We start from the raw sequence: 14,203 nt of genomic DNA, 5'->3' as shown, positions 1-14,203 counted from the left end.
TCAAACTAAAAGGCTTCTACACAGCAAAGGAAACAATCAACAGAGTGAAACATCAGCCTACAGAGTGGGAGAAAATTTTTGCTAACTATACATCCATCCAACAATAGACTAATGTCCATAATATACAAGGAACTCAAGCAAAAATGCAGTAAAAAACACAAATAACCCAAGTAAAAAATGGGCAAAGAGCTGAATAGACATTTTTCAAAGGAAGACATACACATGGCCAACAGGTACATGAAAAAATGCTCAACATCACTAGTCATCAGGGAAATGCAAATTAAAACTACATCGAGATGCCACCTCACCCACGTTAGACTGGCTGTGATCCAAAAGAAGGTGAATAACAAGTGCTGGTGAGGGTGTGGAGAGAAGGGAATGTACAATCACTACGGAAAACAGTATGGAGGTTTTTCGAACAACTGCAGATAGGTCTTCCATATGATCCAGTAATCCCATTTCTGGGTATATACCCAGAGGAATGGAAATCATCATGTCAAAGGGATACCTGTACTCCCATGTTCATCTCAGCTCTGTTTACAAGAGCCAAAACATGGAACCAACCTAAATTTCCATTGATGGATGAGTGGATAAGGAAACTGTGGTATACATACACCATGGAATACCACTATGCCATGAAAAAAATGAAATACTCCCATTTGCAGCAACATGTTTGAGTCCGGAGATAGTTATTTTGAGTGAAATACACAAAGCACAGAGGGATAAATACCGTATGTACTCACTCATGTGTGGGAGCTAAGAGAGAAAGAAGGAAGGAAAGAAAGACCACAGTAATGCATTGGACTTGCACAGGGAGAGAAGATTCTATGGGTTGGAAAGTGGAATGGGGGGAAAGGAGGAGGGAGAGGGACATTGGGGATAATTGGGAGGGGGACACGGGATGCAAATGCAGTTTCTGGTAATGGCCATGCTGCCAGTATGAATCTTGCCCTCACATCATGGGCACGAGTGGTGAAAATCAGCTTTTTTTCTCATGAATATTCATAACCAGTAAAAAATAATAGCATTATTTGAAAAAGTATGAATTCTCTAATAAGAAATGTTTTTAAAATAGCATTTACGATAGGTAACAAAAGTATTAAATACTTAGGAATACATTTAACCAAGCAAGTGAAAAACTCAAAGTTAAAACTACAAAATATTGATGAAAGAAATTAAAGAAGACAAAAATAAATGGAAAGATGCCCTGTGTTTTAGGGTTGAAAAAATTAATATTGCTAAAATGTCCATACTGCTCAAACTCATCTACAGATTACATGCAATCCCTATCAAAATTCCAGTGAAAAACTTCACAGAAATAGAAAAATCTTAAAATTCCTATAGTACAAAAAAAAAAAAAAAAAAAGACTACCAATGCAATCTTGAGCAAAAAAAATCTAGAGGCATCACACTGCCTGACTTCACAATATATACTACAAAGCTATAGTATCCAAAACAGCTGGTACTCACATTAAAAAAAAAACATGGACCAATGAAACCGAATACACAGTCTGGGAATAAATTCACACTCCTACAGCCAACTGATGTATGTGCCAAGACACACACTGGGCAAAAGACAGTGTCTTCAATAAACCAGGCTGGGAACATTGGATATCCACATGCAGAAGAAAGATAATAGACCCCTACCTCATAACATATACAAAAATCAACTCAAAATGAGTTTAAGACTTCAATGTAAAATCCAAAATGATAAAACTGATAAAGGAAAACAGGGGAAATGCTTTACAACACTGGGCCAGGCAAGGAATTTTGAAATAAGTCCTCAAAAGCACAGGCAACGGAGCAAAAATAGACAAATGGGATTACATCCAACTAAAAAGTTTTTTTTTTTTAATTTCTTTTTTTTATTTCTTTTTTTCTTTTTTAAATTTTATTTTGTCGATATACATTGTAGCTGATTATTGCTCCCCATCACCAAAACCTCCCTCCCTTCTCCCTCCCCCTATCCCCCCCAACAATGTCCTTTCTGTTTGCTTGTCGTATCAACTTCAAATAATTGTGGTTGTTATATCTTCTTCCCCCCCCTTGCAGAACAAAGGAAATAATAAACAGAGTGAAAAGACAACCTACATAGTCAGAGCAAATATTTGCTAACTATACATCTGACAAGGTATTAATATCCAGAATATACAAGGAACTTAAAAGCAAAAAATCAAGAAACCTGATTATAAAAATGTTCAACAACTTTAATTGACGTTTCTCAAAAGAAGACATTCAAATGGCTAGCAGGTAGATGAAAATTAGCTCACAGAAATGCAAATTAAAACCAAAATGAGATACCACCTCACTCCAGTTAGAACTGCTATTATCGAAAGGACAAAAGACAACAAGTACTGATAAGGATGTGGAGAAAAGGAAACGCACACTGTTGGTGGCTTTGTAAATTAGTGTCACCAATATAAACAAAAAAAACCGGTATGAAGTTTCCTCAAAAAATTAAAAATAGAACTATTGTATGTTCCTGCAGTCCCACTCTTGTTTATGTATCCAAAGGCAATGAAATCAGTATGCGATGGAGTTTGGATGTATTGTTTTCCCAGAACTCACGGAAATCTGATCTCCAATGTGGCAGTTTGGGTAATGGGGGTAGATCTCTCATGAACTGATTAATGCTCTCCCTTGTTGGGGGGATTAATGCGTGAGTTCTCACTCTACTAGTTCCCAGGAGAGCTGGTTGTTTAAAAGAGCCTGGCATCTTCTCTCCCTCGCTTGCTTCCTCTTGCCATGTGATCTGCTTGTACCCACTTGCTGCCCGCCACTTTCTGCTACAAGTAGAAGAAGACTGAGGCCCGTGCCAGATGTAGCTGTCCCAGAATTGTAATTGAAATAAACCTCTTCTTTATAGAATACCCAGTCCCAGATATTTCTGTTATAGCAACACAAAGTGGACTAATAAAGTATTTCAAAGAGATATCTGCACTCTATGTTTATTGCAGCACTATTCGCAATAGCCAAAATATGGAATCAACACAAGTGTCCAACAATGGATGAATGGATAAATAAAATGTGTTGTATATACACAATGGAATACTATTAAGCCATTTCTAAAATGTCATTTTAAAAGACTGGTCATGTGCCACAACACTGATGAACGTGGAGGACATGATATTAAGTAGAATAAGCCAGACACAGAAAGAAAAATACTGCATGATCTCACTCACATGTAGAATCTAAAAAATAGAAGAAGAAAAGGAAAAGGAAGAATTGATATCTTAGAAGCCGAGAGTAGAACAGTGGTTACCAGAGACTGCAGATGGGAGGAGTGAGAGGAGGATGGAGAGAGGTTGTTCAATAGGTAAAAAGTTACAACTAAATAGGAGGAATAAGTTCTGGTGTTCTAATGTACAGTAGGGTGACCATGGTTAATAGCCACCTATCGTATATTACAAAATAGCTAGAAGAAAGGCCTTCAAATGTTTTTGTTATAAGGAAATAATAAGTGCATGAAGTGGGGTATACATTATATACCATGATATGATAGTTATACAACATACATATGTATCAAAACATCAAGCTGTATCCCATAAATATGTACAATTACAAAGTTTCAATTTGAAAAGCATTAAAAATTACACACAGTAAGAGATGAACAATAACTAATAATAAAATAAAACTATTATAACAATAAAATAAAAAATGATGGTGGAAGCATCACACTACCTGATTCCAAAATATATTGCAAAGCTATAGTAATCAAAACAGCATGGTACTGGCATAAAAACAGATACATAGACCAATGGAACAGAACAGAAATCCCAGAAATAAATCTACACATTTACAATCAATTCATTTTTCAACAAAGATGCCAAGAGCATATAATGGGGAAAGGACAGTCTTTTCAATAACTGATGTTAGAAAAATCTGATATCCACATACAGAAGTATAAAATCAGACCATTATCTCACACCATATACAAAATCTACTCAACATGGATTAAAGAGTTAAATGTGGGACCTGAAATAGTAAAAACTACTAGAACAAATCGTAGGGGGAAACCGCCATGATATTGGTCTGGGCAATGACTTTTTGGATATGACCCCCAAAGCACAAGTAACAAAAGCAAAAACAGACAAATGGAATCACATCAAACTAAAAAGCTTTTGCAAGGCAAAGGAAACAATTCACAGAGTGAAGAAACAACCGACAGATTGGGGAGAACGTACAAGAGTACTTCAAAAAGTTCATAGAAAGATTCTTATTATCATTAAATTCTACTTTTCCACGAAATTTTTGAAGTACCCTCATATTTGCAAACCATACATCTGGCATGGGGTCAATATCTATAATATATAAGGCACTCAAACAACTCCATAGTAAGAAAACAACCCAATTAAAAACTGAACAAAGAACCTGAATAGACATCTCAAAAGACAGACAAATGGCCAACAGACTTATGAAAAAATGCTCACTATCAGTAATCAAGGAAATACAAATTAATACCACAATTTGAAATCACCTCACACCTGTTATAAATGGCTACTATTAAAAAGACAAAGAAAAGTGTTGTGGAGAACAGGGAACCCTTTGCACACTACTGGAAGTAATGTAAATTAGTACAGCCACTATGTAAAACAGTATAGAAGTTTTTCAAAAAACTAAAAATAGAACTATCATATGAAATAGCAATCCCACTGTGGGGTATATATGCAAAGGAAATGATATCAATATGTCAAAGATATCTGCACTTCCATGTTCATTGCAGCATTATTCACAATAGCCAAGATATGGAATCAACCCAAGTGTCTAACAATAGATGAAAGGGTACAAAAAATGTAGTGTATATATACATAATGGAATACTGTTCAGCCTTTTAAAAAGAAGGAAATTCTGTCATTTGCAACAATGTGGATGAAACTGGAGAACATTATGTTAAGTAAAATAAACCAGACACAGAAAGACACAGTATGCAGAGAGTGGAATGGTGGTTACCAGGGGCCAGGGTGATTGCGAGGGAGAGGTGGGGGATTGGAAAGATGTTGGCCAAAGAATATAAACTTCCAGTTTGAGAGGAGGAATGAGTTCAAGAGGTCGATTGAATATTATGGTGACGATAGTTAAAAACAATATATTGTGTATCTGAAAATCACAGAGTACATTTTAAGTGTTCTCACTGCCGGAAAAAAAGGATATGAGGTAACAAATATGTTAATTACCATGACTTAGCTATTCCACAATGTCTACATACATCAAAACATCATGTTGTATAGCATGAACATGTATGAAAATAAATGAAAAAAATTAAATGCTTTAAAAAGACAGTCAATTAAAATTTTACATGTGTACCTGAATTTAAAAAAGCAAAAAGCCAAACTCCTAGCCTGGAATGCAAGTATACTTACATAATATTATAAAATAATCTCTAGTCATAAAGCTACACAACTACGCCACTTGTCAGGGCTGAGGCAATAGCTACGCTAATTGTATGGCTATGTATTTCATAACTAAAGCCAAAAAGTTTCATTATTTTAGTTATAATAAGTTTCCATTTGTATTGTCAGGGCTAGGGCTCAGACCCTTTAAAGCCATTGTACAGACTGGGTCAACAGACCCCTCACATGCCAGGCTGGCTCACAAGACCCTTCACATGCAGGTCCACGCTAGGTAATTGGGAAAGATCCTGGGAGCCATTGGCAAATGACATGAGCTCAGTCCTCGGCTGCGGCAGTGGTGGCGGAAGCAGCGGTAGCTGCAGCGGCTTATGGCAGACTCCAGCAGCAGCAGAGGCTTATGGCAGCCTCCAGTAGCAGCAGCAGTGGCCCCCGGAGGGTCCCAGGGGCCCTGGCGGCAACAGCCTCCAGCAGCAGTAGCGGCCTCCCTGTACCCCTCCTCCAGGGCATCCCAGGGGTGGGGGGCATCTTGGATCAAAGACACTGATGGTTTATACTTAAGTCCATAACTCAGTACACCTGAGTGCACATGGGCAATTACATTAGACAATAACCAAGAAACACCTGGGCGCACGTGCGAATTTGCATCAAATGCTTGGCAAGATTCTGAACATCGGAAGGGCCCTGCACATTTTTCTTCACTTTCCCTACGCTAGGCAATACCTAACTTTGATTTAGCCTCTCCACAATGTATACATATTTCAAAACATCGTGTTGTACGTAATAAATATGTACACGTTTTGTCAATTTAAAATAATAAGCACGTATTTTATGCTTGTTAGCTTCTGTTTGCCATTCTGGGTGACATTTAACCCTTCTACATCCTACTATACACCCCATGAGATGCCTTTTTAACATGTCAACTTGATTACACTACCTACACTCCGCAGAATTTCTGCTGTGAGCTACGAAAGGGATTCCCTCATAAGAATTGGAGAGAAGGAACCTCCAAATTGTTTTCCAAAATGGTTGTACTAATTTACATTCCCACCAACAGTGCAATAGTGTTCCCTTCTCTCCATACCCTCGCCAGCATTTGTTATTCACCATCTTTTTGATTATAGCCAGTCTACCTGGGGTGAGGTGGTATCTCAATGTGGTTTTAATTTGCATTTCCCTGATGACTAGTGATGTTGAGCAATTTTTCATGTATCTGGTGGCCATTTGTATGCCTTCCTTTGAAAAATGTCTATTCAGCTCCTTTGCCCACTTTTTAATTGTGTCATAACTTTTTTACTGTGTAATTGCTTGAGTTCTATGTATATTCTCGATATTAGTCCCCTGTCAGATGCATAGTTGGCAAAAATTTTCTCCCACTCTGTAGGTTGTCTTTTCACTCTGTTGATTGTTTCTTTTGCTGTGCAGAAACTTTTTAGTTTAATATAGTCCCATTTGTTTATTTTTTCTTTTACTGCTTGTGCTTTCAGGCTCATGATCGTAAAGTCTGTGCCCTGAAATAAACGCTGAAGTGTTTCACCTATATTTTCCCTTTGTAATTTTACAGTTTTGGGTCTTATACGTAGGTTTTAATCCATTTTGAGTTGATTTTAGTGTATGGTTAAAGATGCATATCTAGTTTCATTCTTCTGCATATGGATATCCAGTTTTCCCAGCACCACTTGCTGAAGAGGCAGTCTTTTCCCCAATGTAGATTTTTGTTGCCTTTGTCTAATATCAGATGGCTATAAGCCTGAGGAGTGATTTCTGGGATCTCTATTCTACTCCACTGGTCTGAATGTCTATTTTTATACCAGCACCATGCTGTTTTGGTTACAACATCTTCATAGTATAATTGGAAGTCAGGCAGAGTTATGCCTCCAACTACAGAAAGATCTTGCATATGATCCAGCAATCCCTCTTCTCGGTGTACATCCAGAGGAATGGAAATCATCATGTCAAAGGGATACCTGCACTCCCATGTTTATTGCAGCTCTGTTTACAATAGCCAAGATATGGAATCAACCTAAATGCCCGTCGATGGATGATTGGATAAGGAAACTGTGGTATATATACACCATGGAATACTACTCTGCCATAAAAAAGAATGAAATACTCCCATTTGCAACAACATGGATGAACCTGGAGAAACTTATGTTGAGTGAAACAAGCAAAGCACAGAGGGATAAATTCCGCATGTGCTCACTCATATGAGGGAACTAAGAGAGAAAGGAAGGCAGGAAAGAAAGACCACAGTAGTGCCGTGATCCAACAGAGGGAGGGAACATTCCTAGGGCTACAAATTCGAGTTGAGGGGAGAGGGGAACGAGTGGGGGGAGGGGGAATAATTGGGAGGGGACAAAGGGTACAAAAGTAATTTCTGGTAATGCATATGCCCCCAGTATGAATCTGGCCACCACATCATGCTCAGAAGGGGGAACAATCAGCTTTGCATCTCATCAATATTCATAATAAATAAATAAATAAATAAATAAATAAATAAGAATTGGAGAGAAGGGAGGCCGTAGCCATTTTGTAGCATACGCACACCTTCTCCCAATTATTCAAACAAACACTAATCTAGGTGCTTTCGTGATGGGGTTTTGCAGTAGTAATTAAAGTTTCTAACCAGTTTCTGTTGAGTTAATCAAAAGGAAGAGTATCCTAAGTGGGCATGTGCTAATCCGATGGAAGCCCTTTAAATGATGTTGTAAGCCTTCCCTGAGAGCAGAAACTCCAAGCAGCAGAAAGGAAGAAAAATTGTAGATATTTCTTCACACTCACTTTGTCATTGTGGCTTTGCTGGCCCGCAAGGTTGGCACGCAGTAATTCCTGGTCCTGCAATTGCTATGCCTTTTCCCTGGACCTCCTTCAATTTTTTTCACCTAACATTTGAGGAGTTCCACCTTCTTAGGATCTTCCCTTCCTGACCTCATGCTTTGTGGACTTAGGGCTTTCTAGACACCTCCCACAACTGATCAGGTAAGAAAATTCCTTGTAATTAACCCCATGAGCACCTTGCTTGGGAGGCTAGTTTATACTGATTAATTCAGTGACCTCCCTTGCTCTCTGGTTTCTGGCAGGAGATTAGGGGAGGGAAGAGTATGATTGACATGAGATTTATCCCTATTTATTTATTTATTTACTTATTTATTTTGTTTTGCCTTGCACCTTCTCCGAAGGTTGCCACGGACTGGCAGTGTCCCTTGACCAAGTCAAACGCCCCTCAGCTTGCCTTACCTACCCAGCTTTCTCTCCTTTTCATCGCTTTAGCATAGAAGTGGTAACAGAGCCTCGCTGCAGTGAATGGTGTTAGCCTCGAGGTAAGGCATTGTTCTGTCATTTCTCTACACCCTGCCCTCAGGTTTGTCAATATTACCTTTATTAAACATTTCCAGAGCTATTCTAATTTTAGTGTGCCACCTATTTCTTGCCAAAACCTTGAAAGTTAATTTTTAGTTAGAATATTAGTAGATAAAAATAATAGAAAACTTTGTAGGACACTATCTTTACAAAGCTTGGTGCTGGGAAAATTTTTCAAGGTAGCATTTAAAATCCAGAAGACATTATGGGGAAAAATGGAAGGTTTCATCACAACTATTAAAAATATCGCATGGCAAAAGATACAAAACAAAGGCAGAAAAGCATATAACAAACTGAGAGAAGGCAATTGCATCATATAAATGAAAAAGGTTAATTTCTATAACACAAAGATGCCAATAAATCTTTAAGGAAAAGAACAATTAGAGAAAATGAGGAAAGGATACAAACAGTTTGTAAAATAATAAAGTTAAACATGTTATAATTAAATGAATGTAAATCCCATGTTACTTGTTACCAAGGAGATGACAAATAAAATGAGAATAAATTCCCCCCGTTTTACTGGAAAATTTTTAAGTTGATAACATCCTCATTTTATGAGGCTATAGAAATAGGCACTAATATATACTGTTCATGAGTATACAAATTGGTGAAGCCATTTTGATGAAAATTTGGCGATATTTATTAAAATAAAAAAGTTCAGACCTTCTGATCCAGCAATTTAAAAAAGAAAGCATCAAGAAGAGCTTCCCCCACAAGTAAGCAGTGATATATGTGCAATAAAATCAATAGTATCATTGCTTCTAATAACAAAAATCAGTAACAACCTATACTTCTAAAACTGTAAAAATTTTGGATAAATTGTGATGCATTCATACAATGCAATACCCATCAAAAGGGAAGTCCTACGTTGTGGATTGCTGTATAATAATGGTAGCTGCCTCAATCTCAATCTTTTTAAATATCCTCAAAGAAAAATTTACCGCAGATGAGTAAGGAAAACAAAGAAAATTATGTTAACTCATCCTGTAACATAACTAGATATAACTAGTGATGATACAATGTTAACAACACTTGGAAATTTGATGGCTAAAAGATGTGACAGATTTAGCAGACCTGACGAAGGTGAGTGAGTCCTACCCTAGCAGTGAGAAGTGAAGCACGGCCCTCCGTAAGTGCTCAGGCATTTCTGCTTCCTGGTACCTCTGGGAGTATAGGTGAAACTAAAGCTAGAAACAAAAACATTATGTCAAAAACATGTGTAAGAATAAGACCCCCAGGTCCTCTACCAAATGCCAATCAGCCAGGCAATTTACCCTCTCAAATATAAAACCAAACGACCACACTGGGGAAGGATAGGCAGGGGAGTCCCAAGCACACTTGAGGGCAGAGGTGTATTACTGAAAACACAAAAGTTAAATAAAAGATCCTCTACAAAATGAATGTTAAGACCATTTTTGCAAATCGATTTCCCCACTCTATTTCCAGAATGCTAGCAAGAGGATAATAATCTCGAAATAATAATTTGAAAAATTATCATGGCAATAGCACAAGAAATAACATAATAGATTACTGTCACTAGGATTAAACTAAAGAAACTTTATTTGTGCTTAAATATGAGCAAATAGCCAAAGATCATATTTATCTACTTTTAAATATAAGTAAATAGCCAAGGATCACCACATATGTAGGAAAGCCTCTAACATCAATGACAAAGGCCAAAATAAACAGTAAAAAACCCACTTTCGGGATAGTGACATATTCTGGTAGAAGAAAACCTAAGAGATATTATGATTCATCTTGTTAGAGAGATGAGAGAGGGTACTTGTTTCCATGAAACAAGGACATAATGGAGAACAAAAAAGATTTCAGAATTTTTTTTTTTCAGGTTTCTTTTTTTTAATTTTAATTTTAATTTTTATTTTTTTATTTTTTATTTATTTTTTTTAATTTTATTTTGTCGATATACATTGTGACTGATTATTGCTCCCCATCACCAAAACCTCCCTCCCTTAAAAACGCAACAGTGGAAATGAAAATGTCAATAGAAGAGTTGAAAATAAAGTTGAAGCAGTATCCCAGAAAGTAGTTCCAAAAGAAAATGGACAGCCTGTTTTAAAATTAGTGGCTTGATGCTATTACTAATTGTTTTCTTAAGTTCATTTTGGGGTTGTTTATTGATATGGTGTTTAATTACTATTGATTTTTGTATATTGACCTATCCTGTAACCTTGCTGAACTTGTCTTTTGGTTGATTCCTAGTTTTTCTGTATGAAAAAAGCATGGCATCTGTAAATAGAGATAGATTTACTTCTAGCTTTCCAGTATGGGTGTCTTTCATTTCTTATTCTTCCCTGGTTGTCCTAATGAAAACCTCCAGGACAAGATTGAATAGAAGAGACAAGAATGGACATCCTTGTCTTCTCTTAATCTTAGGGTGATAGCTTTCAGCATTCACCAATAACTGTGATAACTGTGGGTTTACTGTAGTGTCTGTTATCAAATCGAAATAGTTGCCTTCTATTCATAGTGTTGAGTGTTTATCATGAAGAGATTTTGAATTTGTAAAATGTTTTTTCTTCATTTAGTAAGGTGATCATGTGGGTTTTGTTCTTTATTCTATTGATATGGTATATCACATTAATTGTCACATGGCGTATCACATTAATTGATTATCAGATGCTATACCAATCTTGCGTTCCTGGAATAAATTCCTATTGGTCACGGTGTATAATCCATTCTGTATAATGCTGGATGCAGTCTGCTGATATTTTTTGAAAAGTTTTGCCTCTAAATTCATAAGAGATATCAGTCTGCAGTTTTCTTTTATTGTAGTAACTTTATTTCTTTTTGGTATCAGAGTAATACCGGCTTTATAAGATGAATTGGGAACTGTTTCCTCCTCTTCTGTCTTCTTAAGGAAATAGGATAGGATTGGCATTAGTATTTTTTTAAATGTTTGGAAGAATTCACAAGTAAAGCCCTCTGATTCTGGTCTTTGCATTATAGGATGATTTTGATTACTAATTCAATTCCTTTACTTGTTACAGAACTATTCAACAGGACACAAAATCTTTGCTTCACATCCCCTTCCTTTATGTGGTTGTTAACACAAACATTACATCTTTATGCATTGTATGCCCATCGACACAGATTAATAATTATTGCATTACAAAGTTCTCCTTTAAATCAAATAGAAAAAGACATAAACAAAAATGTATTTATATATATATATTTATATATATTTATATTTTTATGTTTATCCATATACTTACCTTAACTGATGACCTTTACTTCTTCGTGTGGATTTGAGTAATACCTACTGTCCTTTCATTTCAGCCTGGAGAGCTTCCTGTACTATTTCTTCTAAGACAGATCTGATAGCAATAACTTTTCTCAGTTTCTGTTTATATGGGAATATATTAATTTCTCCTTTATAATTTTGTGCTAAAATTTTGATTTATGAAATATTTTAGTAATAACTATAACTGAATATGCCTTGCTTTTATGAAGATAAACAACATAAATGTCACCCTCTAAAACTATGTAATTTAGTGGTTTTTAGTACATGCACAAAGTTGTGAAATCATCACCGTGTAATTTGAGGACCGCTTTATGAATGTAAAAACAAACTCAGTGCCCATTAGAACCCATTCCACACTCCCTCCACCCCCAGCCACTGGCAACCATCCATTGACTTTATTTCTCTATGGATTTTTTATTCTGAACATTCATATAAATGGGAGCGTGCAATATGTGGCTTCTGATATCTGGATTTTTTCACTTAGTATAATGTTTTAAAAGTTAACCCATGTTGTAGCATTTATCAGTACTTCATATTTTGTAACCAAATAATAGTTCGTTGAATGGATACAATACATCTTATTTATTCATTCAGTTGATAGGCCTTTGGGTTGTTTGCACTTTTTGGTTTTTGGCTGTTATGAATAACGTTGCTATAAACATTCTTGTACAAATCTGTATGTGGACATTTGTTTTCAAATCTCTTGGGAATATACAGAGGAGTCAAGTTGGTAGGCCGTAAGGAAACCCTATGTTAAATTTGAGGAACTGCCAAACTCTTTCTCCAAACTGCATGCACTACTTACCTTCCTACCAGCAACATATGAGGGCTCCAATTTCTCCACTTCCTTGCCAACGCTTGTTATTGCCTGTCTTTCTTTATTATTATAGTCATACAGGTGAGTGTGAAGTGCTATCTCATTTTGGATTGGATTTGTATTTCACTGATAATTAGTGATGCTGAGTGTCTTTTCATGTGCCTATTGGCCATTTTCATATCTTTTTTGGAAAAATGTCTATTCAAATATTTTTACTTTAATTTGGGTTATTGGCCTTATTATTATGGACTTATAGATGTTCTTATATATTCTACATACAATTCCATTATCAGATACAAGATTAGCAAAATTTTTCTCCCATTTTGTGGCTTGTCTTCCTCTTTTATACGTTATAACCTGGGAAGCACAAAAGTATTTAATATTGATGAAGTCATATTTCCCTATTATTTTGTTGCTTGTGTTGTTTGTGTTATATCTAAGGAGCCATTGACTACTCCATCATCACGAAGACTTAGAACTCTGTTTTCTTTCTTTCTTTTTTTTATTGAATCATTGATTATACGCATTTTGGGGATTCAATGTTGACATATGTTGATCAAATCAATATTACTAGTATGTATATTGTTACAAATTGTACTTATTCTTTATACCCCTTGTCCAATCCCTCCCCATCCCCCTCTCGACCCCCCCACCACTGATAACCCTAGATGTCTTCTCTCCCTCGGAAAGAGTAATGGTTACTCTGTTGATTTGTTGCCTAGATGATCTGTCCAATGCTGAAAGGTGTGTTCAGGCCCCCCAATATTATAGAGCATATGCTTCTTCTGTCACTCTGGAATGGGTTTTTTGGAGAAAGACATCTTATTCTTTTCTGTGGACTCTGCTGGTGACTCTCCTTGTGTCAATGCACTCCAGTCTCTGGCAGACCATCTGCATGGTGGTTGTGACGTCTAGACACTTTTGTGGCAGCTGTGGTTACTGTGGTGGCTATAGTGGGTCACCTACATGGAGGTGATGCTCCTTGGCACTGGCGGAGTGCCTGGTTGTGAGCAGGGGGTCTGGTCCCAGGCTTGATGACCTAGGCCCTCAGGCGGGGCCCAAAGAACTATGTTTTCTTCTAAGAATTTTAGAATTTTCACTTTTACATTAAGATCTCTAATCTCCTTTGAGTTAATCTTTTTATAATATCAATTATATGTATTTAAGGTGTACAACATGATGTTTTGATATATACATATATAGTGAAATGATTACTCTAGTCAAGCAAATTAACATATCATTCTCCTTGCATAGTTACCGTGTGTGCGTGAACGTGTGGGTATATGTGTTCATGTGTGTATTGATAATGCCTGAAAACTATACTTCTAGCAAATTTCCAACACACAATACAGTATTATTAGCTATAGTCATTCTATTCTACATTAATTCTCTAGACTTACTCATCCTACATAACTA

This window comes from Cynocephalus volans, chromosome X, assembly GCF_027409185.1.
Source record: "Cynocephalus volans isolate mCynVol1 chromosome X, mCynVol1.pri, whole genome shotgun sequence".
NCBI classification, from domain to species: domain Eukaryota; kingdom Metazoa; phylum Chordata; class Mammalia; order Dermoptera; family Cynocephalidae; genus Cynocephalus; species Cynocephalus volans.
Note: the sequence above shows the minus strand (reverse complement) of the source record.